Genomic DNA, 17,543 nt, shown 5'->3' with positions numbered 1-17,543 from the left:
TTATTATATAATTATTATTCAAGTGAGCCCACTAAGCCCAGCAACTAGTGAGAAAACTCTCTTAACAATAAGATGGACTGATGTATTAGGTATTTTCCCAAAACATGATTTTTTAGAGGGTAGACTTCTCTCAAGAGGAGAAGGAGCCAGTTTTGAAAATTCATGATTCAAGTACTAACTCCATTTCAATTTAAACAAGTTTAATTCAGTTTTGTTCATGTTTTTCTTGGCCCAACAAATTATCCTAGTGAACTGTCTGTCTGCCAAGGAGGTAGGTTTACAACCTGAAGAGTAAATTTGGAAGCTCAACAGGAGCTGAGCTGAGCTACTCTCTGACTCTGACATTAGATGTCACTACAATCAAAGGAAAGCAGAGCGGGCAACCTAGCAGTGAAGGGAAACTTGAACATGGTGGAAGAAAGAGACATGTTTACACTGTGGTGCAAAGTTCCTGGATAAGAACTTGTGACATGATTTGCCTATCCACCTTGCCACGGGGAAAAAGGAGCATTTTAATATATGTATGACAGCCGCATTCATTTTCCTAAGACACTGACTAGGAACAACTCCTAACCACTTTGCACATCTTGGTATTTCTTCCCCTAATAGATAATAGAACTGATAGAGGCCCCCAAGGATTTTCAGTGCAGAATATTCCTAATAGGTTCTAAATGAGAATTTTACTGGACCAGATCACTAAGTCTAGTTCTTCTAATGAGCTTAATGCTTAAAGCTTAAGTTGGCTTTCAAATATTCTTCAATGATATACTTTATCAGGTGTTTCCAAAGCTTCTTTGCTTAAAGATGTGAAGAACCCCGGGTTACTGGTATTTGTGTGTTAAGAGTAGAATTACCAGGTACATTCACATTTGTTTACTTAAGCAAAATATCTACAAACAGTTGGAGGGCAGGGGACCCAACTAATGTTTCCATTTATTGATAGGCAACTGGGTGAACTGAAAAGTCCATCCTCCCAAGGGATATTATATTAAATATATCTTTTTATGTATGTGAACTGGCACACACTATTGGAATAGGTTCAGAATACCTAACAATTGATGCGGCATAGGTACCAATGAATTAAATCTAGTGATGGCTAGGGCTTCCAGAGGAAAATAAGGGTGCTCCATATGGGTGTAGGGAGGATCTGATGGGGAACAACTGCTGCAGTACCTATTTATCAACTCCTGAGGGAAGTACTTTTGACATATTAATAACTGGGATGACTGTACCAGTATCGACTGGTTGAATATCAGCCTGTGTATACATAACTTGGCTTATCAAGAGCCCACAAGATCTCTGGTTTAGGTTCCAAGTACAAGTATCAAAGTTCATTCTCATTACCCTCTTGATAATGGTCTGGGCTGCTAATTTTTACATTGCTTTAGTGATAGGAATGTCCCACATGGAGGGAAATTTTATGAAATATGCAGAGAGAAGCTTGGTCTTTACATGTCTACATCTTTTTTCAAGCTGTGATGAAGGCCTTGATTCTGATGGGCATCAAGAGGCGGATACAGCTCTGAAGATTCAGAAAGGCAGATTCGTGTCTAGCATAACTACGTTACCTTGGTGATCCCGGGAAGTAGACTGATACTGGGGATAGGAGTGGGGTTCTCAGTATTAGTGACAAAGTTTGTTTTAAAGTGCCCTGATTTTTTTCCTTTGCTCTACATGAGAATTAATGAACCAGTTTGCAATATATGTAAACTGTTTCATGTAGATTGGTTGAAGAAGAAAGACTGGATTGCAAGGGACTAAGAGCAGGCAGTTTTCATGTTTAAGGTGTTTTCGCATCATGTGCGGTGCTTAGATTACTGAGCCCATACTAGTTACCTAATTCTTATTTGATACTTGATTGATATTTTTGTTTTCTGTCGATTATTCTCATTGAGAAGAAATGGACCTATGACTGATTTCAGACCAGTGATTTTGGTAATGTTTTGAATTTGCTATAATTATTTAAGCTGTTCTTCTGAATACTTGTATCATTTTCTTGGTGATTCAGAACCAAACTTACAGCCAAATTATCTGGGTTATATTAATCTTTGCATGCATTAAAACTGCTAAGTTTTTATAATGGAAGGAAAGAGGACTACTACTTATGTATGTCTCAATGTGCCTGTGCCACGTTGTTTTAATTATGCCAAGTTTTCACTGACAAAACTGTGAATGGAGCATACAATTTAAAAATATGAACATGTTGTTAATATTTGGCACTATAGCTTTAACAATCACTGATTACCATCATGATTAGGGACCTTGTCTCACCAATACCAGACACATGTTGATGTCACAACGAACTGTATTTTTCTACTGTTATGTGAAATTACTTTCTTTTAATTCCACTATTTCTCATTGTTTGGCCACTTTTACTTAGGGGTTTTCTCTCTATTTCATTGTTACATGTATTTTTTTTTTTGTACAAATGTCTCAAAAATTCCAGTTCTTAAGGTTGATTCCATTGCACATCTTTGAATTTCACAGTATATAGTTAGGTTGTAGTCTTGTCAAGATGAGGAATTACCATGATGCCATGATAGCTTCTAACTATGCTACTGTTTCAGAAGTCAGGATCCAAGGTCTCACAGATCAAATTAAGACCTCAAACTACATGGCTTATTGATTCAGAACACAGTGAGAAGCAAAGGACAAAGAGTAACATAACTTTGATGGGATGCAAATGAGATGGAGGGACTACAATACTTAAATCTAGAGCTGCGTAATATCCATATATCCTGCCCCTTTCCACTTCATTAGTATTCCCTGTTAATGGTAGGCAAACGATGACTGAGTTGCTTGTGGGAAAGGAGGCACAGCAGAAAAAAGGTGCTCAAAGTCACCTTGGTATACATATCTGAGAGACCACAGGGCAAAATGACCAGTAGCTATTTTTATATAGCAATGACTTTTGTCTGTATGGGGCAGAAAACATGAGGAACCAGAATAAGTGTCAACAATGGGTGACTGACTTAACTATGATGTTACTGAAGGTGGCATGATTTGAATCTTGAAAAATATATAAATACATATATATATACACACACTTATATGTTTGTGTGTACTTTTACATCTTTAATGATATTTAATTTGAAAAAAATGCATCCATTTAAAATTACATTTCTAAGACTTTTGGAGAAATTACACACTTATGTAACTTCTAGCACAATTAAGGTATAGAATATTTTCATCAGTTTCCAAAATTTCCTTGTGCCACTTTGTAGTCAATGGCCCACCCTAAACCCTAGACAACCACTACTCTTCTTTCTGTCTGTATAGATTAATTTTGTCTTTTCTAAATAAAATTATATAGAATGCCATCTTTTGTGTTTAGCTTCTTATGCTAACCACATTTTTGAGATTCATCCATGTTATTTCTTGTATTGGTAGTTCATTCCTTGTTATTGCTGAGTATTATTCCACTATATAAACAGATCTCAATTTGTTTAGCCACTCAACTGTTTTTTTTTTCTGATTTTTTTCTTTTCTATTTTTTTTAACTTTTATTTTAAGTTCAGGGTTATGTGTGGAGGTTTGTTACATAGGTAAACTTGTGTCATGGGGGTTTGTTGTACTGATTATTTCATCACCCACGTATTAAGCCTAGTACGACTTAGTTATTTTTCCCTCTCCTCTCCCTTCTCCCATCCTCCACCCTCCAATAGGCCCCAGTGTATGCTGTTCCCCTCTATGTGTCCATGTGTTCTCATCATTTAGTTCCCACTTAGAAGTGAGAGCATGTAGTATTTGGTTTTCTGTTCCTGTGTTAGTTTGCTAAAGATAAAGGCCTCGAGCTCCATCTATGGCCCTGCAAAGGATATAGTCTCATTCTTTTTGGTGGCTGCATAGTATTTCATGGTATATATGTACCACATTTTCTTTATCTAGTCTATTATTGATGGGCATTTAGGTTGATTCCATGTCTTTGCTATTGTGAATAGTGCTGCAGTGAACATACATGTGCATGTGTCTTTATAATAGAATGTTTTATATTCCTTTGGGTGTATAACCAGTAATGGTACTGCTGAGAAAATGGTATTTCTGTCTTTAGGTCTTGAGGAATTGCCACACTGTCTCCCACAATGGTTGAACTAATTTACACTTGCACCAACGGTGTTTAACTATTCCCTTTTCTCCATAAACTCACCAGCATCTGTTACTTTTTGACTTTTTCAAAATAGCCATTCTGACTGGTGTGAGATGGTATCTCATTGTGGTTTTGATTTGCATTTCTCTAATAATCAGTGTCACTGAGTTTTTTTTCCCAAAGGATTGTTGGCTGCATGTATGTCTTCTTTTGAAATGTGTCTGTTCATGTTCTTTGCTCACTTTTTATTTATTTATTTATTTTTTCTTTTAAACTTGTTTAAGTTCCTTATAGATGCTGGATACTAGACCTTTGTCAGATGGATAAACTGCAAAAATTTTCTCCCATTCTGTAGGTTGCCTGTTCACTCTGATGATAGTTTCTTTTGCTGTGCAGAAGCTCTTTAGTTTAATCATATCCCATTTGTCAATTTTGGTATTCATTGCAATTGCTTTTGGTGTTTTCATCATGAAATCTTTGCCCATGGTTGTCCTGAGTGTTACTGCCTAGATTTTCTTCTAGGGTTTTTATAGTTTTAAGTTTTATATTTAAGTCTTTAATCCATCTTGAGTTAATTTTTGTATATGGTGTAAGGAAGGGGTCCAATTTCAATTTTTTGCATATGGCTAACCAGTTCTCTCACACTGTTTATTAAATAGGGAATCCTTTCCCCATTGCTTGTTTTTGTCAGGTTTGTAGAAGATCAGATGGTTGTAGGTGTGTGGTCTCATTTCTGATTTCTCTATTCTGTTCCATTGGTCTATGTGTCTGTTCTTATACCAGTACCAGTGTTTTGGGTACTACGGCCTTATAGTATAGTTTGAAGTTGGATAGCATGATGCCCCCAGCTTTGTTCTTCTTGCTTAGGATTGTCTTAGCTATTTGGGCTCCTTTTTGGTTCCATATGAATTTTAAAATAGTATTTTCTAATTCTGTGAAGAATGTCAGTGGCAATTTAATGGGAATAGCATTAAATCTATAAGTTACTTTGGGCAATATGGCCATTTTAATGCTATTGATTCTTCCTTTCCATGAGCATGGAATATTTTCCCATTTGTTTGTGTCCTCTGATTTCTTGGAGCAGTGGTTTGTAGTTCTCCTTGAAGAGGTCCTTCACTTCCTTTGTTAGCTGTATTCCTAGGTATTTTATTATTTTAGTAGCAATTGTGCATGGGAGTTCATTCATGATTTTGCTCTCTGCTTGCCTGTTGTTGGTGTATAGAAATGCTAGTAGTTTTTGCACATAGATTTTATATACTGAGACTTCGCTTGAGTTACTTAGCTTAAGAAGCTTTTGGGGTTTTCTAGATATAGGATCGTGTCATCTGCAAACAAAGATAATTTGACTTCCTTACTTCCTATTTGAACACACTTTATCTTTTATCTTTATCTTTTCTCTTCCCTGGCCAGAACTTTCAATACTATGTTGAATAGGAGTGATGAGAGAGAGCATCCTTGTCTTATGTCGATTTTCAAGGGGAATGCTTCCAGCTATTGCCCATTCAGTATGATATTGACTATGAACTTGTCAATAATGGATCTTATTATTTTGAGGTATGTTCCCTCAATACCTAGTTTATTGAGAGTTTTAAACATAAAGGGATGCTTAATTTTATTGAAGGCCTTTTCTGCATCTATTGAAATAATCATATGGTTTTTGTCTTTAGCTCTATTTATGTGATGAATTAAATTTATTGATTTGTATATGTTGAACTAACCTTGCATCCCAGGGATGAGGTCAACTTGATCATGGTGTATAAGCTTCTTGATATGCTGTGGATTCAGTTTGCCAGTATGTTATTGACAATTTTTGATCAATGTTCATCAAGGTTATTGAGCTGAAGTTTTCTTTTTTTGTTGTACCTCTTCCAGGTTTTGGCATTGGGATGATGCCGGCCTCATACAATAAGTTAGGGGGGAGTCCCTCCTTTTGATTCTTTGGAATAGTTTCAGTAGAAATGGTACCAGCTCTTCTTTGTACCTCTGGTAGAATTCCACTGTGAATCTGTCTGGTCCTGGGCTTTTTTTTGGTTGTAGGCTATTTACTACTGCCTCAGTTTTGGAACATGTTATTGGTCTATTCGGGGATTCAGTTTATTCCTGGTTCAGTCTTTAGAGTGTATGAGTGTCCAGGAATTTATCCATTTCTTCTAGATTTTCTAGTTTATGTGCATAGAGGTGTTTATAGTATTCTCTGATGGTTGTTTGTATTTCTGTGGGGTCAGTGGTGATATTCCCTTTATTTCTGCTTATTTGATTCTTTTCTCTTTTCTCATTTATTAGTCTGGCTAGTGGTCTATTTTATTATTATTTTTTTTTTCAAAAAACCAGTTCCTGGATTCACTGATTTTTTGAAAGGATTTTTGTATTTCTGTCTCCTTCATTTTGGCTCTGATCTTGGTTACTTTTTGTCTTCTGCTAGCTTTAGGGTTTGTTTGGTCTTGATTCTCTAGTTCTTTCAGTTGAAATGTTAGGTTGTCAACTTGAGATCTTTCTAGCTTTTTGATGTGGACATTTAGTGCTATAAATTTTCCTCTTAACACTGATTTAGCTGCTTTCCAGAGATTCTGGTACATCATCTCTTTGTTCTCACTAGTTTCAAAGAATTTCTTGATGTCTGCCTTAATTTTATTATTTAGCCAAGAATCATTGAGGAGTAGGTTGTTCAACTTCCAAGTAGATGTGTGATTTTGAGTGGATTTCTTAATCTTGAGTTCTAATTTGATTATGCTATGGTCTGAGAGACTATTTGTTATTATTTCAGTTCTTTTGCATTTGCTGAGGCATGTTTTACTTTGGCTTATGTGATCAATTTTAGAGGAAATGCCATGCGGTGATGAGGAGAATGCATATTCTGTTGTTTTTGGGTGGAGGGTTCTGTAGATATCTACCAGGTCCACTTGATCCAGAGCTGAATTTAGGTACTTTGTTAATTTTGTCTTGGTGATCTGTCTAATATTGTCAGTGGGGTGTTAAAGTCTCCCGCTATTACTATGTGGAAGTCTAGGTTTCTTTGTAGGTCTCTAAGAACTTGCTTTATGAATCCAGGTGCTCCTCTATTGGGTTCATGTATATTTAGGATAGTTCCCTCTTGTTGAATTGAACACTTTACCATTATGTAATGCCCTTCTTTGTCTTTTTTTTTTTTTTATCTTTGTTGGTTTAAAGTCTGTTTTTTTCAGAAACTAGGACTGCAACCCCTGCTTTTTTCTGTTTTCCATTTGTTTTGTAAATTTTCCTCCATTCCTTTATTTTGAGCCTCTGTGTGTCTTTGCAGATGAGATGGGTCTCTTGAAGACAGCATACTGATGAGTCTTGGCTCTTTATCCAGCTTGCTATTCTGTGTCTTTTATTTGGGGGCATTTAGCCCATTTATATTTAAGATTAGTATTGTTAAATGTGACTTTGATCCTGCCATTATGATGCTAGCTGGTTATCATGCAGACTTGTTTGTGTGGCTGCTTCATAGTGTCACTGGTCTCTGTATTTCAGTGTGTTTTTGTAGTGGCTGGTAACAGTCTTTCCTTTCCATATTTAGTGCTTCCTTCAGGAGCTCTTGAAAGACAGGCCTGATGGTAATGAATTCCCTCAGCATTTGCTTGTCTGAAAAGGATCTTATTTATCTTTTGCTTATGAAGCTTAGTTTGGCTGGATTAAAATTCTGGGTTGGAAACTATTTTCTTTAAGAATGTTGAATATTGGCTTCCTAATTCCTCTGGCTTATAGGGTTTCCACTGAGAGGTCCACTGTTAGTCTGATGGGTTTCCCTTTGCAGGTGACCTGGCCTTTTTCTCTGACTGCCCTTAATGTTTTTTCTTCTATTTCAATTTGGAGAATCTGATAATTATTTGTCTTGGGGTTGATCTTCTCATGGAGTATCTTTCTGGGGTTCCTGCATTTCCTGAATTTGAATGTTGACCTGTCATGCTAGGTTGGGGAAGTTCTCCTGAATGATATCCTGAGGTATGTGTTCCAAATCGGTTCCATTTTGCTTGTTTGTTTCAGGTACCTTCATCTGTCATAGGTTCGGTCTCTTTACATAACCCATAATTCTCAGAGGTTTTGTTCATTCCTTTTCATTCTTTTTTCTCTGTTCTTATCTGTTTGTCTTATTTCAGAAAGATAGTCTTCAGGCTCTGAGGTTCTTTCCTCCACTTGGTCTATTCTGCTATTGATAGTTGTGACTGCATTGTGAAATTCTCGTGTTGTGTTTTTCAGCTTCATCAGCTCAGTTATGTTCCTCTCTAAACTGGCTTTTCTGACTATAAGGTCCTGTATTGTTTTATCATGATTCTTAGCTTCTTTGCATTGGGTTACAACATGCTCCTTAACTCAGTGAAGTTTGTTATTACCCACCTTCTGAAGCCTCTTTCTGTCAATACAACTATCTCCGCCTCAGTCCAGTTCTGTGCCTTTGGTGGAGAAGTGTTGTGGTCATTTGGAGGAGAAAAGGCATTCTGGCTCTTTGAGTTTTCAGAGTTTTTTTTCATTGATGATTTCTCATCTTAATGGGCTTATCCACCTTCAATCTTTGAGGTTGCTGACCTTTGAATGGGGTTTTTGTGGGTTTTTTTTGTTGCTGTTGTTGGTATTTTCTCTTTGATGGATTTTCCACCTTGGCAGGGACCTGGGGGTCAGAGTATGTAAAACTCCTAGGTCTCTGCATGTCTGAGTGGCTGCTCTGCCAAGACTCCATACAGCTCTGTGTATTGGACCCAAGGCCCTGTGGCCTGGGCTCACAAGGCGATCTCCTGATTCACAGATTGCAAAGATCCATAGGGGAAGTGTGGCTTCCTGGGCGGGGTTGCACAATCACTTACCACCTCCGCTGGCTAGGGGTGGGAGTTCCCTTGGTTCTGTGCCACTCCTGGGTAGGCTGCTGCCTCTCCCTGCTTCTCTTTGTTCTCCATGGGTCCAGCTGCTTGCCTATTTATGCAAGAACCTGGATACCTCAGTTGAAGGTACTGAATTCACTCATCCCTTTTCTTTCCTCTCTGTGAGTGCCGTGGACCCTAGCTTTCTAATCAGTCATCTTGCCTCCACCTATTTTGTCATCCAAACATGCCTCCATTTCTTTATTTTAAACGTGGTGGAATTCACCATAAAGACAATGGGAACAAGAGTTTTATTTGTGGAAAGTTTAAAATAAAAAAAAAGCCTTTTATTTTGAAATAATCATATATTCACAAGGAATTGCAAAGATAGTCCAGAGAGGTTCTGCATAGTCTTCAGCAGTTTTCCTTGTTGATTATATCTTACCTAACTACAATAGAATAACAATGACAGGAAACTGGTATTGCCACAAAATGTGTATATAGTTCTGTGCAGTTTTTATGCTGTTAATCTATACAACTATTCCATCATCACAAAAATCTCCCTCATACTATCCTTTTATAGTCACCCCTATCCTCTTCCCTCTTTCAACTCTAAGCCATGACAACCACTAATCTCCATTTATGGCCTTTAACCTTCCTCTTCTTATAATACAATTATCTTAAAAATTTACTCTCTATAAATTAACAGCTACTTCAGTGTTCTAATGTTTGCTTCAACCTTGAAACATAATTTAGAAAACTCGAGAAGTTAAGTCTGTTGTATTTACTTATATTCTTACTCGTTCTGTTGTTCTTCCTTCCTGATGTTCTCAGATTCTATCTTTTATTATTTCCATTATATTTCAAGAACTTCCTTTAGCCATTCTTTCAGGGTAGATCTGCTGGCAACAATTTCTCTTTATCTGATTTTGATTCCCCATCTAATTTTTAAAGGGTATTTTCACTGGATGGAATTTTGTATTGATAACTTTTTTCTTTCTGCTCTTGAAAAATGTTGTTCACTATAGTGTCTGATGATAAATCTGCTGTCATTTGAATTGTTGTCACAAATTAGTTGATAATATATTTTTTCCCTTTAGGTAATATATAATTTTTCTCTCTAGATTTTTTTCTTTGTATTTAGTTATTTAGAATTTTTTATTATGATATGTCTCTAGGAGGAGCTCTCTGGGTTTTTTTCTGTTTGAGATTCACTCAGAATCTTGAATCCGTGAAATTCTGTCATTTACATTTTTGGAAATTTGTTAGCCATTATTTATTTTAATATTCTTCCAGCCTTACCTTCTTTCTCTTCCAAAATTCCAATGACATAGATGTTAGGTCTTTTGTTATGTTCTCGCAGGTCCCTGAGGCTCTGTTTATTTTTTGCCAGTCAATTTTCTTTTTGTTGTTTGGAGTGGGTCATTTATTTTGTTCTATCTTCAGGTTCACTGATTCTTTCTTCTGTTTTCTCCATTCTGCTGTTGAGCCCATCTAGTTAGTTTTAATTTTTATTACTGTATTTTTCAGCTCTAAAATTTCCTTTTGATTTTTTAATACCTTCTATTTATCTATTGAGACTTTCTTTTCTGTCTTTTTAAAAAAGTTTGTTTTTATCGTGTTTGTAATTGCTCATTAAAGGATTTTTATTATCACTGTTTAAAAATCCTTGTCAGAGAATTTTAATATTTCTGTCATCTATTGATTGTCTGTTTACTTTTCTGGGTCTTAGTATAACTCATGATTATTCACTGAAACCTGGACATTTTTGGTGTTATGTTATGAGACTATCTTAATAAATTTTCTATTTTAGCTGTCCTCCTCTGACTCCACTCTTGTAAGGGTAGGGAATTAGGAAATAATGCCCACTTATTTTTAGGGGAAGATGAAATTCCAGTTTCCCCAAATGGCCTCAGTTGGCACCTAGGGCGGGAGTATGCCTTGCTACTATGACTCCCCACTATGCCTTGCTAATACCACTCTGCCTGAGAAGAATAGTAGGACTTTGCCACTTTTCCCCATGCAGCCTCCATGAGGCCACAGGGGAGATGACCTCATTAACACTGATGGTGAATGTCCCGACTTTCTACTAGGTTTCTGACACTAACCCAGAAGTGTATGAAAAGAGTACTTTGTTATCACCTAGTGGGTGTGGAAGTCTAGGCTCCCTGTGTGATCTTCACAGACACTGTGAGATTAGACCTCACTGTGACCTCGTGAATATAAAAATCCAGGTTTCTCCTTGGCCTTCTTTGACATCACTCTGACAGGTAAGTTGAGGTGATTTCTTCCAGCCTGGCAATGATAGGAATCTAGACTCTTTATTTGACCTGTGTTAGTGAGCGTGAATTTTTAGGGGTTTTTCTTCTATGGTACTTTGGTGGAGTAGAGTAGATATTGTCTAAAAATGTTGTGTATTTCTAGGTTGTCCCTTTCCTGCTCTTTGGTTATATGAACTGACTTTTGTTGAAATTTCTTGTTGATCAGCTCCTGCTGGTGTTTTTGACTTGCTGCCTTCTTCAACACTAAGTTTGGGATATAAGAGGATAAAAAAAATTCCCAAAACTCACAAACATAATCTTTTTCAAGACCAGAGGTCTCTAACTTGTCTGCTTTCTTCTCTCCATCTTTCAGAGTTGTCATATGCTAACTTTATATATAAATGTCCTGACTGTTTAATTGCACTTATTTGGAATAGTAGAAAAAAGTATTTCTTCTACTCCATATGTGCAGAAGTGGAATGAAAAACTTCTGATTATGGAATTCTGTTTTGTTAAGTTGATATTCTATGCAGATTTTCTCTTTCTTCTCGGGTCAGTTATTGTAATATGAATATTTTAAGGAATTTGACTATGTCATGTATATATTCAAATTTGTTGGAATATAGTTTTTCATAAAGTTATTTTCTTATGCTTAAAATCTCTGCCATAATGTCACTTTTTCTCTAATATTGGCAATTTGTTTCTCTCTTTTTTCTAGATAAGTCTATGTTGTAGTTTATACATTTTATTAATCTTTTTATTGAACCAACGTTGGTTTCATTGATTTTTCTCTATTTTCAGTTATATATTTTACTGGTTTATACTTTATTATTTCCTTATTTCTGATTCCTTTGTGTTTAATTTGCTCTTCATTTTCTGACTTCTTAAGGTAGGAGTTTAAGCCACTGATTTCACTTCTTTTCTAATAAAAAGATTTAATTTATAGATTTCCCTTTACACACGATTTTAGCTGCATCCCCCCAAATTTTGACCTTTTCAAAGAATTTTGATTCAGTTCAAAAGATTTTCTAAATTTCTCATCTTTTTTTCCTTTTTTACACATTGGTTGGTAAAATCTGTTAATTTCTAAATATTGAGAATTTTTTGGGTATATTTTTATTATTGATTTTTAATTTCATTTTGATGTGTTGAATTATTTCTGACAAAAAAATCTATGATAACACTTAGATTTATTCTTTTTTGGGTGTGTATATATATAAATACATAAACATATAGATACATATATATCACAGATATATAACAAAAAGATGTATGTTTTGTCATTCTTGGGTAAGGTGGTCTATAAATATTAATTAGATTAGAGTGGTTGATAGTGTTCAGATTTTCTATGTCCTTATTCATATTTTGCCTACTTGATCTATCAGTGGTTGGAACAGATGTGTTGAATTATATTTCTACATGTTTAAACCCTATAATACATTGAATTATTTTTGCTTTATACTGTCAATTACTATTTAGAGAAATTAAAACAGATTTAAAAAATGTTTTCCTACATACTTACTATTTTAAGCTTTATTCACTCCTTTGAGTAGAACCAAGTTTTCATTGTGATCATTTTCCTTTTGCCAAAAGAATGCCCCTAACTACTTGCTTGAGTGCATGTTTGTGGCTGATAAATTCTTTTCACTCCCACTTTTGAAAAATGTCTTTATTTTGCCTTTTGTTTTTTAAAGACTGTTTCTTTAAAAGTGGATTTAGAATTCTAGATAGACATTCTTTTCTTTCAGCACTGTAGGATATCATTACATTGTTTTTTGTGTTAAATCATTTCTGACACAAAATTTATGACAATACTTAGATTTATTCTTTTAAAAATATTGAATCCTTTAGTTCTGTCTGGTTTTTAGAATTTTTTTCTTTATCACTATTTTTCAGAAATTTGACTTGCTATGATTGACTTTGAGTTCTTCCTGCTTGGGCTAAATTGAGTTTCTTGTATATGTGAATTTAAAATTTTACCAAATTTGGAAACATTTTCAGCCATTATATCTTCAACTTTTTTTTTCACTTTCTTTCCTGTCTCTCTTCTATCACTTTGTGAATGTTTATATAATATATAAATATATATGTATTTGGCATTTCTTAGAATTGTCTGTACTCCAGTATGCATAGTTTCTGTTGTTGTATATTGTCGTTGATCATTTTTCCTAAAGTGTCTAATGTGCTGTTAATCATACCCCATGAAATTCTTATTTCAGATATTGTATTTTTTATCTCCAACAGTTTCCTTTGATTATTTTTATATATTCTATTACCCTATTTACTAGACTTATGTTTTTTCTTTATATTCTTAAAAATATCCTATTTATATTTATAAAAGCTTGTTTAGAATTATTCTTCATAAATTCTTTCATCACTGTCTTTCTTGGATCTGTTTATATTGATTGATTTTTTCCTGTATAGTGGTTAAATTTTCTGCTTCCTTACATGTTTGGTAATTTTTGATTGGATGATAAATATTTAAATTTTTATGTTTTTGAGGGATTTTAAAAAAATTTATTTCAAATGTGTAGGATCTTTTCATGACAGTCTTGATTATTACAGGCCATGTTTTTAAGCTTTTTGAAGGTGGTCCTGGTGTAGCTTTTATTCTAGGGCAGTTTAGTCTCACTATTAAGGTGTGACCCAAGGGATTTCTTGTGAATGTTCATATGTTCAATGAGGTCTCTTCACTCTGGCTGGTGGAAACTCAAACAATTCCCAGCCCTGTGTGAACTCAGTGAATTGTTTAGTTTACAGATTCTTGATATTTGCTCTTTCCCAGCAGTAGTTCTTCTCTGGCCTCCCGGAATGTCACTTTATGTGTTTGTAAATTGGCATTCAGCCAAAGACTTAAGGAAAACCCTATGCATATTTCTGTAGTTCTTTCAGTATATAACCCTTTCTATGCCTAACCCATCCTCTGGTCCACAATTTCTAACCCTCGTGGTCTCCCTGAACTTGAATCTTTTTCCCCTCAGCTCTGTTAATATTATCCTTCCTTGTGCTATGGTTCAGAAATTACCTCCAGGCAAAAAGCTGGGGTGATCGTAGAACTCACTTCATTGTTTATCCTCTCAGGAATTACCTTCTATATTGCCTATTGTGTAATTCATGAAAAACAGTTGTTTCGGTATTTGTCTACTTGTCTTGTTGTCCAATCTTGTAACAGTTACTCCTTTATGAAAAGAAGTGAAGGTTTGTGCCTTATGCATAGTTAATGTTTACCTTATCCTTCTCTTCCTCTTTATTCCTAAATAATGCTCTTGGGTTTTTTTCCCCTCATCCTTTTAAATCTATGTAAAAATATCATATGTGCTACTTGCTTATTTCATTTATTCTATGCTAACATGTTTCACAGGTTACTTACTTACTTACTACCTATACTGGGCACATCTTACACATATTTCCCACCACATTTTTTTGTTCTTTATAGTAATTCTTTGTATGTTTGAGGTTTAAAATTTTCAAGTACTTATTAAGAATTGTCTGGACAGCTAGTTTATGATAGATTTCTCCATAAATGTACACATGTGGTTATTTTCTTAGATATAAGGAAAGAATATCTTTAAAATTTTTTAGTCAAAAAGGTCCCTGGTACATGATGAGACTCGTTCATTTTTCATTTTTGGTCAAGCATTATTGGCATGATCTCTTCCTACAGTGGTTCTTCAGGTCAAAGTTACTTTGTAATATTGTTCTGAGTCTTTTTTTGTGTGTATAAATGATTTTCTCAAGCTGATTGAAATTTTGGAAAAAATTCTACCCTAGGTATTTTATTATGTATTTACTAAATCTCTTTGGCCTGCCTGGATGCAATTGTGAGAATAAAACTAAGCTTGAGTTATCCTTTTGCTATTATACTCTACATTCCTTTACAGTGTTCTGCTGGCCTCCCTGAATTCTGATCCCTTTTTTTGAGATGTTTAAAACTCTCTTTGCTTATTTTATTCCTTGCAAAGTAAAATTCTGACTTGGGTTAAGGGTGAAGTTTTCACAGAGCTATTGTACTAAAGGAGTGAATGTTTTGGTGAAGCTCAAAGAGGTAAAAGCTTCTGTTTCCTCATGGTATGTTCTGTTTGGCTACTCCTCTCAAAGGGTTTACATGAAGCAGACATGATAAAACAGCCCAAGGTGCTTTTTTCTTGGGAGAGCCTTATCAAGGAGATTGTGGTAGCTGGCTTAGCTCTGTTTTCTCTTATTGAACTTTTCCTTGAGTTTATATTTCTTTGGTTCTTCTTGATAGAGTGGAAAAATGCAAAGAGTCAAGATATGGGTGCAAATTTAAAGGCCAAAGACACCATTAGTTACAAATGGCCAACAAATATATGAAAAAATGCTCAACATCACTAATGATCAGGGAAATGCAAATCAAAACCACAATGTGATACCACCTTACTCCTGGAAGAATGGCCATAATCAAAAAACCAAAAAAACAGTAGATGTTGGCATGGATGTGGTGATCAGGGAACACTTCTACGCTGCTGGTGGGAATGTAAACTAGTACAGCCACTAGGGAAAACAGTGTGGAGATTCCTTAAAGAACTAAAAGTAGAACTGCCATTTGATCCAGTAATCCCACTATTGGGTTATCTACCCAGAGGAAAATAAGTCATTATATGAAAAGATACTTGTACGTGCATGTTTATAGCAGCACAATTCACAATTGCAAAATTGTGGAAACAACCCAAATGCCCATCAATCAATGAGTGAATAAAGAAACTGTAGTATATATACAGGATGGGATACTACTCAGCCATAAAAACGAACGAATTTATGGCATTTGCAGCAACCTGGATGAAATTGGAGACTGTTATTCTAAGTGAAGTAACTCAGGAATGGAAACCAAACCTCATTTGTTCTCACTGATATGTGGGAGCTAAGTTATGAGGATGCAAAGGCATAAGAATGATGGACTTTGGGGACTTGGGGGGAAGGGTGGGAGGGGGCGAGGGATAAAAGACTTCAAATAGGGTGCAGTGTTTACTGCTTGGGTGATGGTTGCATGAAAATCTCACAAATTACCAGTAAAGAACTTACTTATGTAACTGAATACCATCTATATCCCAAAAACCTATGGGAAAATAAAAAAATAAAAAGGTAGAAAAACCAGTGAATTAAAAAAAAATTTGGTAATAAATATCAAGGAACTCAAAAAAAAAAAAAAAAAAAAGACTTAGAAAAGTCTTCACCAAAGCAATTCAGTGCCTCACCAGAGCTGGCCGTTTTACATAAGATTTTGACTTCAATGCCTTATAGTACTGAAAACATACATTGTCTTGAGTGTCCACTTTCTGAATCTCCATAAACTAGTGCTGGTGGTAGCAGGTTGGCTGAAGCTTTAGCATTCCTTAACTTTGTTTATCTTAACTTTTCTTTTACCATGAAGACATGGGTAAGTTTTAGTATAGTTTGACAGATTGTAGTTAGAATGTTCAAGATCCACATATTTCAGAAATAAAGTTCCTCATAAAGTTTAAAACTGACATCAGGAGCAGCCTCTGCTGTTAATACTACAACTTGCAAGTACTGTAAGTGCTAGGTGTAGTTAGTAAAATCTGGACTGATGAAAATAGTAGTTCTGAAACTTTAGGTCAAAATTCCACGTGGAAAAACAAGTTTGACAATAGAGAATATCTTTATCTCTGCCTCTTGCTAGTAGAAAACTGGTACTAGCTAATTATTTTGGGGGACAAAAAATCTCATCTCAAAACAGGCAGCACTTTAATATGTAACACTTTGGATTTTGGATTGATGGTGCCATGAGTGTTGGATTGTACAGAAATTGATCACCTGGATTATTTTCTTTCAGTTTCAGCTTCAATTTTCCTTATGTGACTACAACTGATATCCACCTGTCAACATCAGGATGAAAGAGGCAATCAAACAAGGAATAAATTCCTAATTTCTCTCATTCCTCAACAGGCTATTAATTTAACTCTGATTTATTTCTTAGATATTCTCTAATTTCTGTAATTGTGTGTATGATCATATCCAAAGAGAGGAAAAAAATGACCAAGTGGTGCCGATTTGAGGGATTGACATGAGATACCCAAGGCTTTTATTTTTGGTCGGGGATCTTCAGTGGATAGTCATGAAGTCTTACTCCCAGTTGTCATTTCAGGAATTTAGAATAGAGGTCAGCCACTGTTGGAAACGAATGGAATTAGAGATTGGTGGTGTCACCAATGCAAATTCCTTAAAAAAAAATTTGTGTGTGCGTAGTAGGTGCATATACTTATGGGGTACATGAGATATTTTGATACAGGCATACATTGTGTAATAATCATCTGGGCAAATGGGGTATCCATCATCTCAAGCATTTATCTTTTGTTTATTGTTACAAACAATCCAATTATACTCTTTTATTTTTAAATGTAC

At 35.3% G+C, this 17,543-nt stretch overlaps 1 long non-coding RNA gene across 1 annotated transcript in view; it reads left to right on the top strand.

Moving 5' to 3' along the window:
• The first annotated feature begins 1,596 nt into the window (after window positions 1-1,596).
• Window positions 1,597-17,543, top strand: part of LOC134761769 (uncharacterized) — a 213,933-nt gene continuing 197,986 nt past the window's right edge. Inside the window, exon 1 of the long non-coding RNA XR_010140867.1 lies at window positions 1,597-1,935. This is a non-coding gene — a long non-coding RNA (uncharacterized LOC134761769). The remainder of the gene's footprint in view (window positions 1,936-17,543) is intronic.

This window comes from Pongo abelii, chromosome 6 (assembly GCF_028885655.2).
Source record: "Pongo abelii isolate AG06213 chromosome 6, NHGRI_mPonAbe1-v2.0_pri, whole genome shotgun sequence".
Taxonomy (NCBI): Eukaryota; Metazoa; Chordata; class Mammalia; order Primates; family Hominidae; genus Pongo; species Pongo abelii.
Note: the sequence above shows the minus strand (reverse complement) of the source record. Positions and strands in the feature narration are given on the sequence as shown.